Here is a 14,951-nt window from a genome sequence, read left to right on the forward strand (position 1 = left end):
AGTTTGAGAAGTTCTTTATAGATCTTGGATACTAGCCCTTCATCTGATGTGTCATTTGTCAATATCTTCCGCCATTCTGTAAGTTGCCTCTTAGTTTTGTTGACTGTTTCCTTTGCTGTGCAAAAGCTTTTTAGTTTGATGAAGCCCCAAAAGTTCATTTTTGCTTTTGTTTCCCTTGCTTTTAGAGACATGTTTTGAAAGAAGTCACTGTGGCCAGTGTCAAAGGTTACTGCCTATGTTCTCCTCTAGGAGATTGATGGATTCCTGTCCCACATTTAGGTCTTTCATCCATTTTGAGTTTATCTTTGTGAATGGTGTAAGGATATGTATGAAACTGGAGGGGATTACGCCAAGTGAAATAAGTCAAGCAGAGAAAAACAATTATCGTATGGTTTCACTCATATGTGGAACATAAGGAATAGCACAGAGGACATTAGGAGAAGGAAGGGAAAACTGAATGGGAAGAAGTCAGAGAGGGAGACAAACCATGAGAGACTCTGGACTCTGGGAACCAAACTGAGGGTTACAGAAGGGAGGGGTTGGGGGGATGGAGTAACCAGGTGATGGGTATTAAGGAGGGCACATGTGGTGATGAACACTGGGTGTTATACACAAGTAATGAATTGTTGAACACTGCGTCAAAAACTAATGATGTATTATATGTTGGCTAATTGAACATAACTAAAAAAAAGTAATATTAAGAGAATGAAAATGCCAGTCATAGAACTGGATAAGATAAGAGGGAGGGAAGATAGGTGATAGATACAGAAATAGATACATAGGCACATGGATGCATGCATATACACATATATACAAAGAAGAGGGCTCTTGCATGAATTAATGCTAACAGTGTGCTCTAAGGAGCATGATTAATGTAATCCTTTGTAACTAAGGCCAAAAATGTAAAGATAGTCATATGAATATATATATACACAATTTCTAAAGATTTCTATCTGAAAAACATTCCCTAAAAAAATTATTAAGATGATCCTAAAAGATTTTTTTTATTTCTTTGAGTTGAGTTCTTTCATAGCATTAGTCCATTTCTATGCCCCATATTATCCTTGCATTTTACCTTACTGTTGTGAAATTCACTAATGACTAATTTTGGAAAATTTTGAGGCTCAACATATGCCTTGGCTCACATTAAAGATTTTATTTTATTTTTTATTTTTTTTAAAGATTTTATTTATTTATTTGACAGAGAGAGGCACAGCGAGAGAGGGAACACAAGCACGGGGAGTGGGAGAGGGAGAAGCAGGCTTCCCGCCGAGCAGGGAGCCCGATGCGGGGCTCGATCCCAGGACCCTGGGATCATGACCTGAGCCGAAGGCAGACGCTTAACGACTGAGCCACCCAGGCGCCCCCACATTAAAGATTTTAATTAAATATATATCATCTGAATCCTTAAGGGGTGTTCCTTTTTTACACTAAATTTAAAAATGCCCATGAATGACTCTCACTGCATGTAAGTCCATGAAGCACACACTATAATTTCAGATTGATGTCTCTCAATCTTGCTGCATGTTACACTGGTGAAATTGGTTTTATATCCTGACACTTTTACTGGAAAGAACTGTATTCAAAATAAATGTGGTGTACCAAAGCAAGCCCAAGCCCAACTATATTTACAAGAACCTCACTTCAAATATAATAATACAGATATGTTGAGAGTAAAAAGATTTAAAAAAAAGTACACCATAAAAAAGTGAATTAAAAAAAAAAGAAAGAAAGCAGAAGTGGCTATATTAATATCAGGGGGAAAAAAGGCTTCAGAGCAAAGACAATTACCAAGAACAAAGAAAAATAATAATGATATAACTACAAATCCTGTATCTATTAAAAGGAAAATAAGGGAATACTACCAGCAATACTATGCATGTAAGTTAGAAAAGGTAGAGAAAGCGGCCCAATTTCTTCAAAACACAAACTGCCAAACCTCCTTCACCATGGACCAGATTACCGAATAGTCTCATAAATATTAAAAAATTGAATCTGATATGTAAAAGCTTTTAAAAAAGAAATCTCTAGACCCAGATGGTTTCAATGGATAATTTGTAGAAAAACCTTAGAATACTTTTTGGCTGTTTTTAGTCTCTATAAAAGTTGAACATATGATTACAAGTCAGTAATTCCACTTCCATGTATATTCTTAACATAAATATATATGAAATATATGTATATGAAATACATATTGTGAATATAAAATATATCTACCAACGTTCTTAGCAGTTATATTTGCAATAATTAAAACCTCAGGAAGACGTTCAGAGCTCAGTCTTCTGCTTCCCTCAGAACAACTCCACTGCCTTGCCCCAAACATGCACACACAAAAGTGATCCCTTAGGCTTCTTTTCAAAATCCTATAACTGCTAAACAGAATTTGAAACCCTGTGCTATTAGGTACCTTGAGGAAATCAACTCTACCTTCCAATTGACCTAAACTTTCGAAAACGCTTTTGTTCACTTTGTTTTGTTTTTAAAATATCCTTCCTTAATGAAATAAGAATTAATACAAGTTTTATATAAACATAATTCTGTTCCTGGATTCTTATTTTCTCCATTAAATTGCATTATAAAATTTCAAATTTATTTACACTTCTGAAACAAAACTGAGTTGCTTCGGAAAAAAGTAAAACTTGAAAAATCTTAAGACCAAGTAGCTTTCTGAAAAACTTAATCAATATTTAAAATAATACAGTGGTTCTTACAGTCAGAATTATCTTTCCGACATAGGCTGTGTGGCAGATGGTTCATTGTTCTCCAAAATCCATTATAGATTTCTCCCTTAGTAAAAGAGTTGTAACTGTCTGCCCAGATAGAGAGAATGGTTCCCAACCTCCTTGGAAACTAGTTAATAGATACATACTGTGAGTAATTCTAGGTCACTCTACTAAAACGGAATTGGTTTTCTTGGACCTAAACTCTTAACTCCTTACACAGGGCCTGAATATCATTGTGACAATAACTCAGCTTTGATCATGCAATAGGAACAATGAGAAAGGCTGAGTGAAAAAAAATTAAAGAAATCAATGCTTGTGGGTGATTCTGTGGAGTATCACCACCCCACCAAACTGACCACTACATCTAGAAGGAGGGAGGAAGGAAATATTTTTTAGTCATTATATTTTGTGTCTCTTCGTTGTAGCCATTTACCTTACACCTTAATATGGGCTGTACAGCCAGATTGGGATAATGACTTAATTAATAACAAAACCAATTTGAAACACTACCCTGAAACTTAGCTTCTGGTCCAACAAAGTTCCCTCACTTACAAGAAAAATCAGGGCACTGGTAGACAAGTATTCCCTTACAATTTACTTTCAAACTGTTAACTTTCACGGCTTTATTCCACTCCATCATTTGACATCCCTTGTTTTTCTTAAATCCCATTTACCAAACGGTTATTTTGCTTTCAGACATTTCATCTGCCTTCCAAATCCTTCTCACCTGTACAATTATGAATGTATCCCTTTAAAATATTTAGTTAATATACATTCTGTATACCTTCTATATACATTTAGCACATATAAATAATACATAATATATATACAATATTTATTATATGTATACTTGTATATTTAATGTATATTTATGTGAATGTATATAGATACAGATACATATAGAGAGAAGGCGAAATATATAGAAGATGAGTTTAGGATATGCCACCTCCAAAGTATGACAGTTTGGCATATTCATTATCTTGAGCTAACAGCTCTTGAGAAACAGTAGATACAAGGGCTCTCTGATCTACTCTTTTCTATCCAAAAACAGGCCATAATATTTCCCATGAGCAAGGTGTTCCCCCATACCAGGAAGAAACAAATCTCCTTATCACCAGAGACTGGGGACTGACCCTGCAATGGATCTGTACAAATAACCTAACCAAATAAAATGATTCTTATCTTCCACTAGTTTCCTCGCCCCATACATGTCCTAGTCACTTCCCCACAATATGTATAGCCCGTTTGTATTGTGTTTTCCTCACAAATGTATTGTTTCTTTGTCAAAAAGATATAAAAGCTTTCTGCTCTGTCAACTTCTTCAGGTGTTCATTTTTTTTTTTTTTGAAGTCCCCATGTACAGAAAAAATTCTAATAAAATTTGTGTGCTTTTCTCCTGTTAATTTGTCTCATATCAGTTTAATTCTTAGGTGCAGCCAGAAATCCTAAAAGGGTAGAGGAGAATTTCTTCCTCCCCTATAATCTGCATGTATCTCTCTATCTCTCAAGAGAGACAGGGGTACCTTGGTACCTATCTAGAGGTACCAGAAAGTGAGAGAAAGAGAAAGGAGGAGGAAAAGGGGGAGAGGAGAGGGAGAGAGAGAGAGAAACAGCTCCACCATGCTAGACACAAAGAATAAATGATGAACAAAACAGGCATAATATCATTTAGTTATAATCTTATTACGGAGACAAACATTAATAAAATTAATTACACAATAAATATAAAATCACAAATGTAGTGAGTACATAAGAGATAAATGATGCAATAAAACCTTTTAATAAAGTAATCTGATCCAGTTAAGGAGGCAGGGAAGGTTTAACTGGGGAAATGATTATTGAGTTGAGATTTGAATGAGGAATAAGAGATGACTGGATAAGAAAGAAGGCCATTTAATTAATGGAAATAGCATGTTCATACACCTTCAAGTTTAAACACAGGAATGCAATTTATGACTGGAGCAGAAGGTAGGGTCTAACCCATCCTAGTTCCTTACAAGCAGAGCTCCTAGTGCATTCCTGGCCTTCCTCTGCTCGATTCTCTTAAATGCCAGGGGAGATGGAATAACTTTATCTAATTAGAAAATCTGTTAAAAATAAACTAGTCATATTCAACTTGCGTCCTTTCTTCTCCTTTTTGATAGTGAATTTGCCATGAAGGTCCAGAATTTTTCACCATCACCTCAGTCCCTAATCCTTTTTGGAAAGGTGTTCCAGGTAGTGATTTCAGCTTTACCTGTGACTTGGAAGGACAGAGGAGATGGCTTATTTTTGAGGTTTATTTAAAAGGTCCATTTGCCTCCCTATACCAAGCTTAGATTTTATCCCTCACCTTAGATCGTGTTAGTAAGAATAAGTTGAGGGGCGCCTGGGTGGCTCAATCAGTTGAGCAACTGACTCTTGGTTTTGGCTGAGGTCATGATCTCAGTGTCCTGAGATAGAGCCAGGCATTGGCTTCATGCTCAGTGCAGAGTCTGCTTGAGATTCTCTGCCTCTCCCTCTCCCTCTGCCTTTCCCCTTGATCACTCTCTCTCTCTTTCTTAAATAAACAAACAAACAAACAAATAAATAAATAAACACAAAATCTTAAAAAAAAGTTGGTATTTTAAAATCTTTTGTCTTCTTTCTCAATTTTTTTTAGAATCTAGAGGTTCAGCCAAGGTACGTTTAGTTGCACTATCACCAAAAGATCAGAACTTCTAAGTTTCTTTCTCAATCATGCAGTGTACTATGTGTCCAGATGACACTCCAGAGAATCTATCTTCTAACTTTTGACTAATCATTTCAGGCTGCTTTGATTTCATAGCATTCCATATGAATAGGTGCTTTTGCTATTGCTATGCACAGAGAAAGAGTGCACAGATAATCACTCACAACTCTTAAATACTTCTACTCAGAAAATATACATGTCATTTCAAGTTTACATTTCAGTGGCCAACACAAATCATATAGCCATGATCATCTCCAAGGGACAAATTTGTCAAAAGAGAATAAAATCAGATACTTCAATGAGCCCTAGTGATGTCTTCCATAATCTTCCCTTTCAGATCACTTGTGCCTAGTCAAATTTAAAACAAATAGCCTAAGGCAAAACTTAAATTAAAAAAGTCTACCCTAAGTATATATCTGCCAAATCCTAAGTCTATATCATATATCTACGTCTTAATATTCTAGCATTTTACCATTCAATTCCATTCATCAGTAAAAGAGAGAAGGCAGAAGAAATAGTTTTACTGTTCTTAGGAGTTTAAGAAATGTGGGGATGCAGAGTTTCAAAGAGGACTGCCTACGCCTGTAATACTAATACAGGAAACATGTGATTATTTAAAAGTGTCTAAATATTAATTCATCTTTTCATTAAATCTTTTCAGTGACCCAATCTTTTAGGATTTTAGTGCCAAAAAATATTCCTAATACTTTAATCTATACAATCCATCTCTTCCTGCCTTAAAGTTGGAATGAAATAGGAAGGTTGGCACGCCAGTGACATGGAAAGGGCATAAACTAATGCCAAGCTATTTGTGAAGGCCAATAAAGGCTAATGTTTGTTGGGTCTATTTTAAGTAGCAAGACAAGATGGGTGAAATTATAAAAGTAAGTATCTCCAAAAATCTAATTTCAAACATATTTTGGCATGAATATAAAATGTTACTCATATATTTCTAAAGTTTCTAATATTATTAACTAAATTATGTTAACTATATAATAGCTTTAGTAAATAAAGTTGTCCCTCCAATCCACCTTGAGTAATTATTTATGGATATTTAAAAAGTGGGTAGGGCGCCTGGGTGGCTCAGTCGTTAAGCGTCTGCCTTCGGCTCAGGTCATGATCCCAGGGTCCTGGGATCGAGTCCCACATTGGGCTCCCTGCTCGGCGGGAAGCCTGCTTCTCCCTCTCCCACTCCCCCTGCTTGTGTTCCTGCTCTCGCTCTCTCTCTCTCTGTCAAATAAATAAATAAAATCTTTAAAAAAATAAATAAATAAAAAGTGGGTAAAATATACATTCATTAAATCCATCAGTATTACAGGGTGTCTATTAATACCCTGAGCAATGATATGTGTTAGAAGAAAGACAAAGATGAGCAAGTGGTGATTTTAGATTCTGAGGAGCTAAAATTTATTAATTATGATTCTACAATAGATATTAGTGTTCAGAATAAAGAACAGACAAATATAAGCAAATATATGGTTTGCTACCATAACTAGGAATAAGAGAAAAACATTTTTCTACATCTACTAGGGAGCAAGTTTCATTTTACTCTAGTGCTCAATTGTCTTCTGTAAGTGACTCATTCCCTTCTAATTAAAAAGATAGCATTTTATTTAATAAGTATGGTAGATATTATATGGACTTCTCAAAAGCTATATCCAAATTAATTTCCCTTGTCTTCTTCAATTAGCAAAGCAGTAAAACTAAAATACATATTATCCAAGGTTTCCTTGAAGCTATGATTAGTCACATGAAGTACTCCATGAAGGACCTATCTTCCTTTGATACTTTCCTTTCTCTTAATTTAATGGAGACATGTTCTTCAATGTGATCATGACAGCCAAGATCACAGGCTATAATTAGTAAAGCAGGGAGATAAAGGTTATCAAGTTGCCAATGCAACAGTGTGTCACACTACCAGCTCTGATGAACCTCCTTCTGAATTTCTTTACATGAGAAATATAAGCCTATATTAGTATAAGTCATAGTAGTAGGATTTTGTGTAATTCAGAGCCAAATGCAAACATAATGATAGAGTGACAGTCAAAAGACTGTTAGCTAAGAACCCTTAGGAATTTGTTTTATTTTGTCCATTAACTATTCAATTTTGGTAGTAAAAATAAATAGCCAACCTTATTTTATAAATCAAGATTGAAGTTCTCATTTATTTTTCTAGTATCTTCTAATTTTGCAAAATAAAATAAAATAAAATGAACAAAAATATGCTTCACAATATTACCATGTAAATAAAAACAACATTTAAGCTTCTGGGCTTGTGGTCATGTTCTCATTGTCAGTTTACACAGAGAAATGCACACATGTACATACTTACATTTTTAATATACAGAGAAGGTTGGCACACAAAAGCAATTTTGCACAGTGTATGGGAAACTAATTAGACGTCTTTTGAAATAAGATGTACAACACATCTTCCCAAATAGAATTTTCTAAAAGATAGTATTAGATCAGGGATATTCATTCATAGTCCAGCTGCTGAGGGATTAGATCCAAATTTTAGTATTTGACCTATTGTTACTCTTTTGAAACATAAGGGATTGTTTTCCTCTTATGGATTTACTGAAAGCAAATTTGCCAGTTGAAACCATCTGTCACTTATCCAAGAAAAGATTTATTATTTTCATTGAAAAGTTATTTGTAACAAAAAAAAATACAAATCACTAAAGATAGGTTCTCAGTTTATGATGCATTTTTTAGACTTTTTGAGTCTCATTAACTGTACTTACTTTCCTTGATGCAGTCATCAAGGATCTAGCAACTTCCTGAAAAATTTCATCTGGGAAAGTCAAATTAGAAGCTAATTCTTAGATTGTAGGGAGACAAACATACCTGTAGTAATTGACCAAAGATATAATAACAAAGTCTTTTCTGGATGCTATGTAATCTCTGATTTCCTGTTAACCTAAAAAGTCCCCCACCAGTTATTAATTGAGTAGTTCCAGAAAGGGATCGCTTTTCCATTGCTTATGAGCAAGGAAGGTGGTGAAGAAATGAACAACTGGCTGGATTTGGGGCAGCAGAGAAACTTTGTTAGTGATAATTACCACTGTCACAAGTATGATGCAATAGATGTGTGTTCACAATCAAAAGGAAGGATATCATCCACAGAGCAGAATCCCTTTAAATTATGAAATTGGCCCATCTCCTATTTTATAAAGTTCCATGATTTGAAAGTCTGGATATTGTGTTATTAAATGTTGTGTGATTCCAGATTTTTTTTGGCTTATTATCAAATGAGCATGTATGCATAAATGTGCACACTGTCCATTTTAAACAGGATTTGCAGACTATAAGACAAGGAAGTATGGACTTTAGGAACTTTGACCACATTTTTGTAAATTTATTTATCAACATAAATGATGTACATAACAGCAGCTCAAAAGTAAAATCTCAAGAGTGACTCTATGCTCCATCTTGATAGACTCCTCTTTTTGAATGTATCATAAAGTCATATGTCAAAGTAAAACTTGTATAGACAACTTTTAGACAAAATTGTAATGGTAAGAAGGTTTCAAAAGCAATTAAAAAGCCCTCAGAGATCCCACTGTATTTCTCCCCACATCATTCATTTTCAGTCACATAAGCATCTCTAAACACCTACAACAGGCATAACAATGGGTGGCAAGTTGTTAAGTAATAGTTTTAGTGAAGAAATTTCTTTTTTGAAAATACAAAACTGAGCTGAAATAGATTAGAGGCAGTTTTATTGACAAATATGGACATAAGTATAAGGCAAACTTGGTCCCAAATTTCAGCTTTTAGGTGGTCTAGTTTCTTAATAAGAACAAGAAAGATATTTATAATCTTGAGTTCCATTATCAATAAAATAGGGATCTCAACATCTCACAAGATTTTGTGAAGACTAAATGAGCAATAAAGTATCCTATATAGTATGTAATTAATAGTATATGTTCAATAAATAATAAATGTGATAATTTCATATTACATAATTCTAAACTTAAAAAAACAGTAGTCAAATGGGTGGTTTATTAATTTTCAAGTTTACTAATTCTATAGCATATAGAATTGGCTGCCAAAACCTTATCATTAGTCCAATCTTCTTTTGAGATAAAATCCCAATTTCTTTTTTTTTTTAAAGATTTTATTTATTTATTTGACAGAGAGAGACACAGCGAGAGAGGGAACACAAGCAGGCAGAGTGGGAGAGGGAGAAGCAGGCTTGCCGCTGAGCAGAGAGCCCGATGCGGGGCTCGATCCCGGTACCCTGGGATCATGACCTGAGCCAAAGGCAGACGCTTAACGACTGAGCCACCCAGGTGCCCCAAAATCGCAATTTCTAACCAAGTAATTAGACTCTTCTACTTGGATTTTACTTGGGCATCTATAACGTACTCAGCTGAATCCACCAATTCACATGCATCAGCATAATTACAAGTAAAACACACAGAACACTATCACTACCACCATCAAAAAATCTCCCCTTCAATTCTCTATGAGAGTCTTACCAAAATCTTCAACACCCCTTTTGAACCTCCTTCCCTATAAACATTCAGTCACCAAGTTCTAATAATTTGGTTATATATTACATATATCCTTGAATGGCTTCCATTGTTTTTTCATTTTTTCCCCATAATCAGGAACATGCAGTCATCTATAGACACCTTGACTACACTTACCCCTCAGAATCTATGTTCTAACCATATTGAAGATCTTCCTATCCCTCTGACACACCAACTTCTCATAAACACTATTGCTTCCATCTATAATATCTGCCTCATGCAATTCCTACCCATCCTCCAGTGTTCATATTAAATGGCAATTCCCCTGGAAGGCCAAATATAATATTAAAGCATTTAGGTTTCCATGGATACAAACCATATGAGACAAAATGTCATGGAGCAATAGGGATGAAATTAAACTATTAAAGTAGAATTAAAGTGAGATTTTTGTAAAGAAAAGTGCGCGATTAGAGTTGGAGTTGCCAAACCTAAAATAGTGTTTTCCTATGGGAAATAATTAAAAACTATTTGTTGAATTTGAATTTCATTCACTCAACAAATGTTTATGGAACATCTACTATATGACAATTATTGTTCTATGTTCTAAGAATAGAGCAGAAAAACTAGAATCTCTGCCCTCCTGGCATTAACATTCTGAAATGAATTTTGAAAAAGTTTATCATAAAATTATCCTTTAAAGGTAATGTAATAATATCAAAAAATTTTAAAACTTAGAAACAAAGAAAAAAATTCCATATCATCCCACTGCTTTGATAAAATTGTTATTTTCATATTGGCATCCTGCCATTAATATTTTCCTCCTGTAAAGTTTCAATATAAATCAATGAGTGTACTTGGTAGCACATTAAATACTACAGAAGAGTTTTTGAAAAAAATTTTCTGGGGCACCTGGGTGGCTCAGTCGTTAAGCATCTGCCTTTGGCTCAGGTCATGATCCCAGGGTCCTGGGATCGAGCCCCGCATCGGGCTCTCCGCTCAGCGGGGAGCCTGCTTCTCCCTCTCCCACTCTGCCTGCTTGTGTTCCCTCTCTCGCTGTGTCTCTCTCTGTCAAATAAATAAATAAAATCTTTAAAAAAAATTTCTGATGTTTTCTTAATTTTATATATATATATATATATATACTTGAAAATACAGATTTACAAATACATATATACAAATATACATACAAATACATATATATGTTTGTGTACATTTACTGATTTTTAACTTTACACACTAGGTATTCATTCCCTGATATGAAAGATCAGGATCTAGCTTACTTACTCTAGACTATTCCATCATAATACTTGTTATGTGTATTATTATTTTAGTTCTGTCATTTACTGTAAACTTTTAAATACAACATAAAGTTTTATTTCTTTTTCCATAAATGTTTTCAGGAAGTTTTGACTGTCTACAGTGAAAGATGGTGGTTCTAATACTCCTATTCTTTCTCCCCATTCCATCTCCTAAATTCTGCTACTGATATTTTATTTTTACACAGTGAAGTTTAATCTTTATTTTCAGTTCTATAATAACTACCAAAGTTTGTAGTTTGGTCCATTAAGTCAAAAGCTATTAAAATGAAAGAGATGAAATAACACTGAATTATTAATGGAATATAAAATCTAACATTAGACTTAGTAATATGTTAGAATAACACATTTTTTAATGCATCCAAAGTGATTAATCCTGGAACCACATGAACTAAGATGTTCTAGCCATTTAGGTAAAATTCATGATAATTTTTATTCTTTAATGATTATTTAAAATTCATAACACATTTTACTCTCATATTAAGCCATTTTTATACAATTTTTGCTCATTTTCTAAAAGTTTGCCAATTGCCTCATTTTTGTTATACTATTTTCTTATATTCTTAGACTTTTTACAATCTCAATTATAGCATATATTCACTTGTGGTCTTTCTATACTCATTGGCTTCAATTAAGACTGACTATTTTCAGGCTGATGCACAGTTGTCATCTTACACCCCGTATTTACTGACCCTGGGATCTAATCTGTTTCTTGGATACATTTTCCTCTGTCTTGATTTGTAAATCAATTTTTCTGGGGTACTTCTCCTAGTAACTTTCTTTTATAATAATAAGTATGGGCAGTGATTTGGGGAACCCATAACAACCACATGTTTGGTGACTCACTTGAAAGAACAACAGGACGCAGAGGCAGTTGTTCTAATGACTATGGTAAATGACAGTGAAAGAATACAGATACACAGCAACAGAAAAAGACACATCAGGAAGTCTGGAGGATATCAGGAACAGACTTCCAATTTTTTTTCCTCTCAGGTTAGGGAGTGGTAGGGCTGCAAAGAACATGCTTCTTTCTCCAGCAATGAAATGTTGCAATATTTATACAAGTTTTCTGTCCAGGGAAACCTACTTGAGACTCACAATACAAGGTTTTTAAAAGGGGCTGACCATAAAGGCATTCTCTGCCTGGGTCATAAATACCAAAATTACAGACTCCCAGAAGTAAAAGAGGTTATTTATCACAAATCACATTTCTGCATCTTCTAGTTATCTTGATACAGCAGGGTTCAGTACCAAGCATTAAAAACAACCTTATTAATTAGTAACATAAAGAAACTTCCAAAAACCAAGTTCCCAAATATTATCCGAGGACAATTCCACAGCAAATCCTCTTAAACAGCCACATCAGACCTATTGTTGTAACTCTGCCACACAGAGAAAACTTCCTAAACACTTATATGTCCAAAATATCTGAGTGTAGAATTCTAGGTTAAAAAAAAAAAATTCCGGGGCGCCTGGGTGGCTCAGTCGTTAAGCGTCTGCCTTCAGCTCGGGTCATGATCTCAGGGTCCTGGGATCGAGCCCCACATCGGGCTCCCTGCTCCGCAGGAGGCCTGCTTCTCCCTCTCCCACTCCCCCTGCTTGTGTTCCCTCTCTCGCTGTGCCTCTCTCTGTCAAATAAATAAATAAAAGTCTTTAAAAAAAAAATTCCTTTAAAAGCATATTGATAGGCAAAATTCTAGATGGTCCCGCAAGATTCTTAGCCCCTAGTGTACTTACCCTGTATAATCCTTTCCCCTTGAGTATGAGTGGGGTTTGTGAATATAATTGGACCTCACTCCCATAATTAAGTTATGTTATAGGGCACAGGTGAAGTATTTCACAGATTTAATTAAGGTCCTGATTCAGTGGACTTTGATTTAATCAAATAAAAGTATCTTGGGGTGCCTGGGTGGCTCAGTTGGTTAAGTGACTGCCTTCAGCTCAGGTCATGAGCCTGGAGTCCTGGGATCGAGTCCCTCATCGGAATCCCTGCTCAGTGGGGAGTCTGTTTCTCCCTCTGACCCTCCCCCCTCTCATGTGCTCTCTCTCTCTCTCATTATCTCTCTCTCTCTCAAATAAATAATAAAATCTTTTTTAAAAATAAATAAATAAATAAAAGTATCTCGGTTGTCCCTGACCATATCAGGTAAGGCCTTTATAAGAAGTCCAAGATGAGAGGAAGGAAGATGGTGGCAGAGTAGGAGGACCCTAGGTTCATTTCTTCCCTTGAACACAACTAGATAACTATCAAATCATCCTAAATATCCCAAAATCAACCTGAAGATCGACAGAACTAACTGCAACTAAAGGGCGAGAAAAGGCCAGATCAAAGAAGACAGGAAGTGCAGGGATATGGTTTAGGGGAGAAACAGATCATGGCTGCTGCAGGAAGGAGCCATGGTGTCAGAGAAGGGGGGGGAGAGAGAGAAAGAGAGAGGAGCACACATGGAAATGCACAAGAACATTTCCCCATAACCACTGGCTTGGGAGCTGAATTTCATGAGTTCTTGCAACCAGTGGGGCTTAAAGTCTGGAGTTATAATGATTACTGGGCTTGGTTGGTATAGAGCCCAGAAGGCACTGTGCTGCTCTTGGAGAAAAGGCAGGCAAACAACCCAGTGGCATACGGTATGGAAACAGTGATCTGAAAAGCACTGGGGCAAACATTAGGGAGATTATCTGCTCTTCTCAGAGTGTGTCCCTGAGAGATGGCTTCCAGGAAGACACCTCTCAAGGAACAAAGGAGCTGGCCAGGGCCACTTCCCTCCACTGTCCCTCATCATAAACACAAAGCCACCTGCAGGAAGTAGCATAGCACCAACACTGGCTACCTAACTTGCTTACACTAAGCCCCATGCCCTTGCACTCTGGTGGAACTTACCTTTTCAGTCATGCTTGCTTCAGTCCTACTGCAGCAGGCCCCTCCCACAGAAGATCTGCACAAACCCCTGCCCAAACCACGTCTCCTGACCAGAGAGTTTTGCAGGGTCTCAGTTCTGATGGAGGTGGTAACAGGTCTCATTTCACAAACAAGCCAAAGCACACCTAGTCAAAACTCACCACATTCAGGCCAGAGACCAAACACCACCCATAGCAGGCAAGGATAGCCTCTGCAAATGATTGGTCTAAAGGATAGAGCAGCAAGAACACAAGAGCAGAGTCAGACAAAGTGGCACACACCTGTAGTCCCACCTACTTGGGAAGCTGAGGCAAGAGGATCACTTAAGCCTAGGAGTTCTGGGCTATACTGTGCTATGCCAATCAGTTGTCCACACTAAGTTTGGATTCAATATGGTGATCTCCCAGGAACAGAGGACCACCAGGTTGCCTAAGGAAGGATGGACTGGCCCATGTCCAAAACACAGCAGGTCAAAACTACCATGCTGATTAGTAGTGGGATCATGCCTGTGATTAGCCAGAACACAACAGCAGAGCACACAGAGCCCACACCAGAGACACTCCCTGAAGTTTCAGGTCCTGGGTACTATAGGATCTCTTCTTGATAAGGCAATTACTTTCAGGAAGAGGAGACATAACCGGCTTTTCTAACACAGAGAAGCAGGCAGAGACGTAGACAAAATGAGAAGACATAGGAATTTATACCAAATGAAAGAATAAGATAAGGCCACAGCCAGAGATCTAAGCAAAACTGATATAAGTAACAGGCCTGATGGAGAATTTATTTATTTATTTATTTATTTATTTATTTATTTATTTATTTATT

Source organism: Neomonachus schauinslandi, chromosome 2 (genome assembly GCF_002201575.2).
Source record: "Neomonachus schauinslandi chromosome 2, ASM220157v2, whole genome shotgun sequence".
Taxonomy (NCBI): Eukaryota; Metazoa; Chordata; class Mammalia; order Carnivora; family Phocidae; genus Neomonachus; species Neomonachus schauinslandi.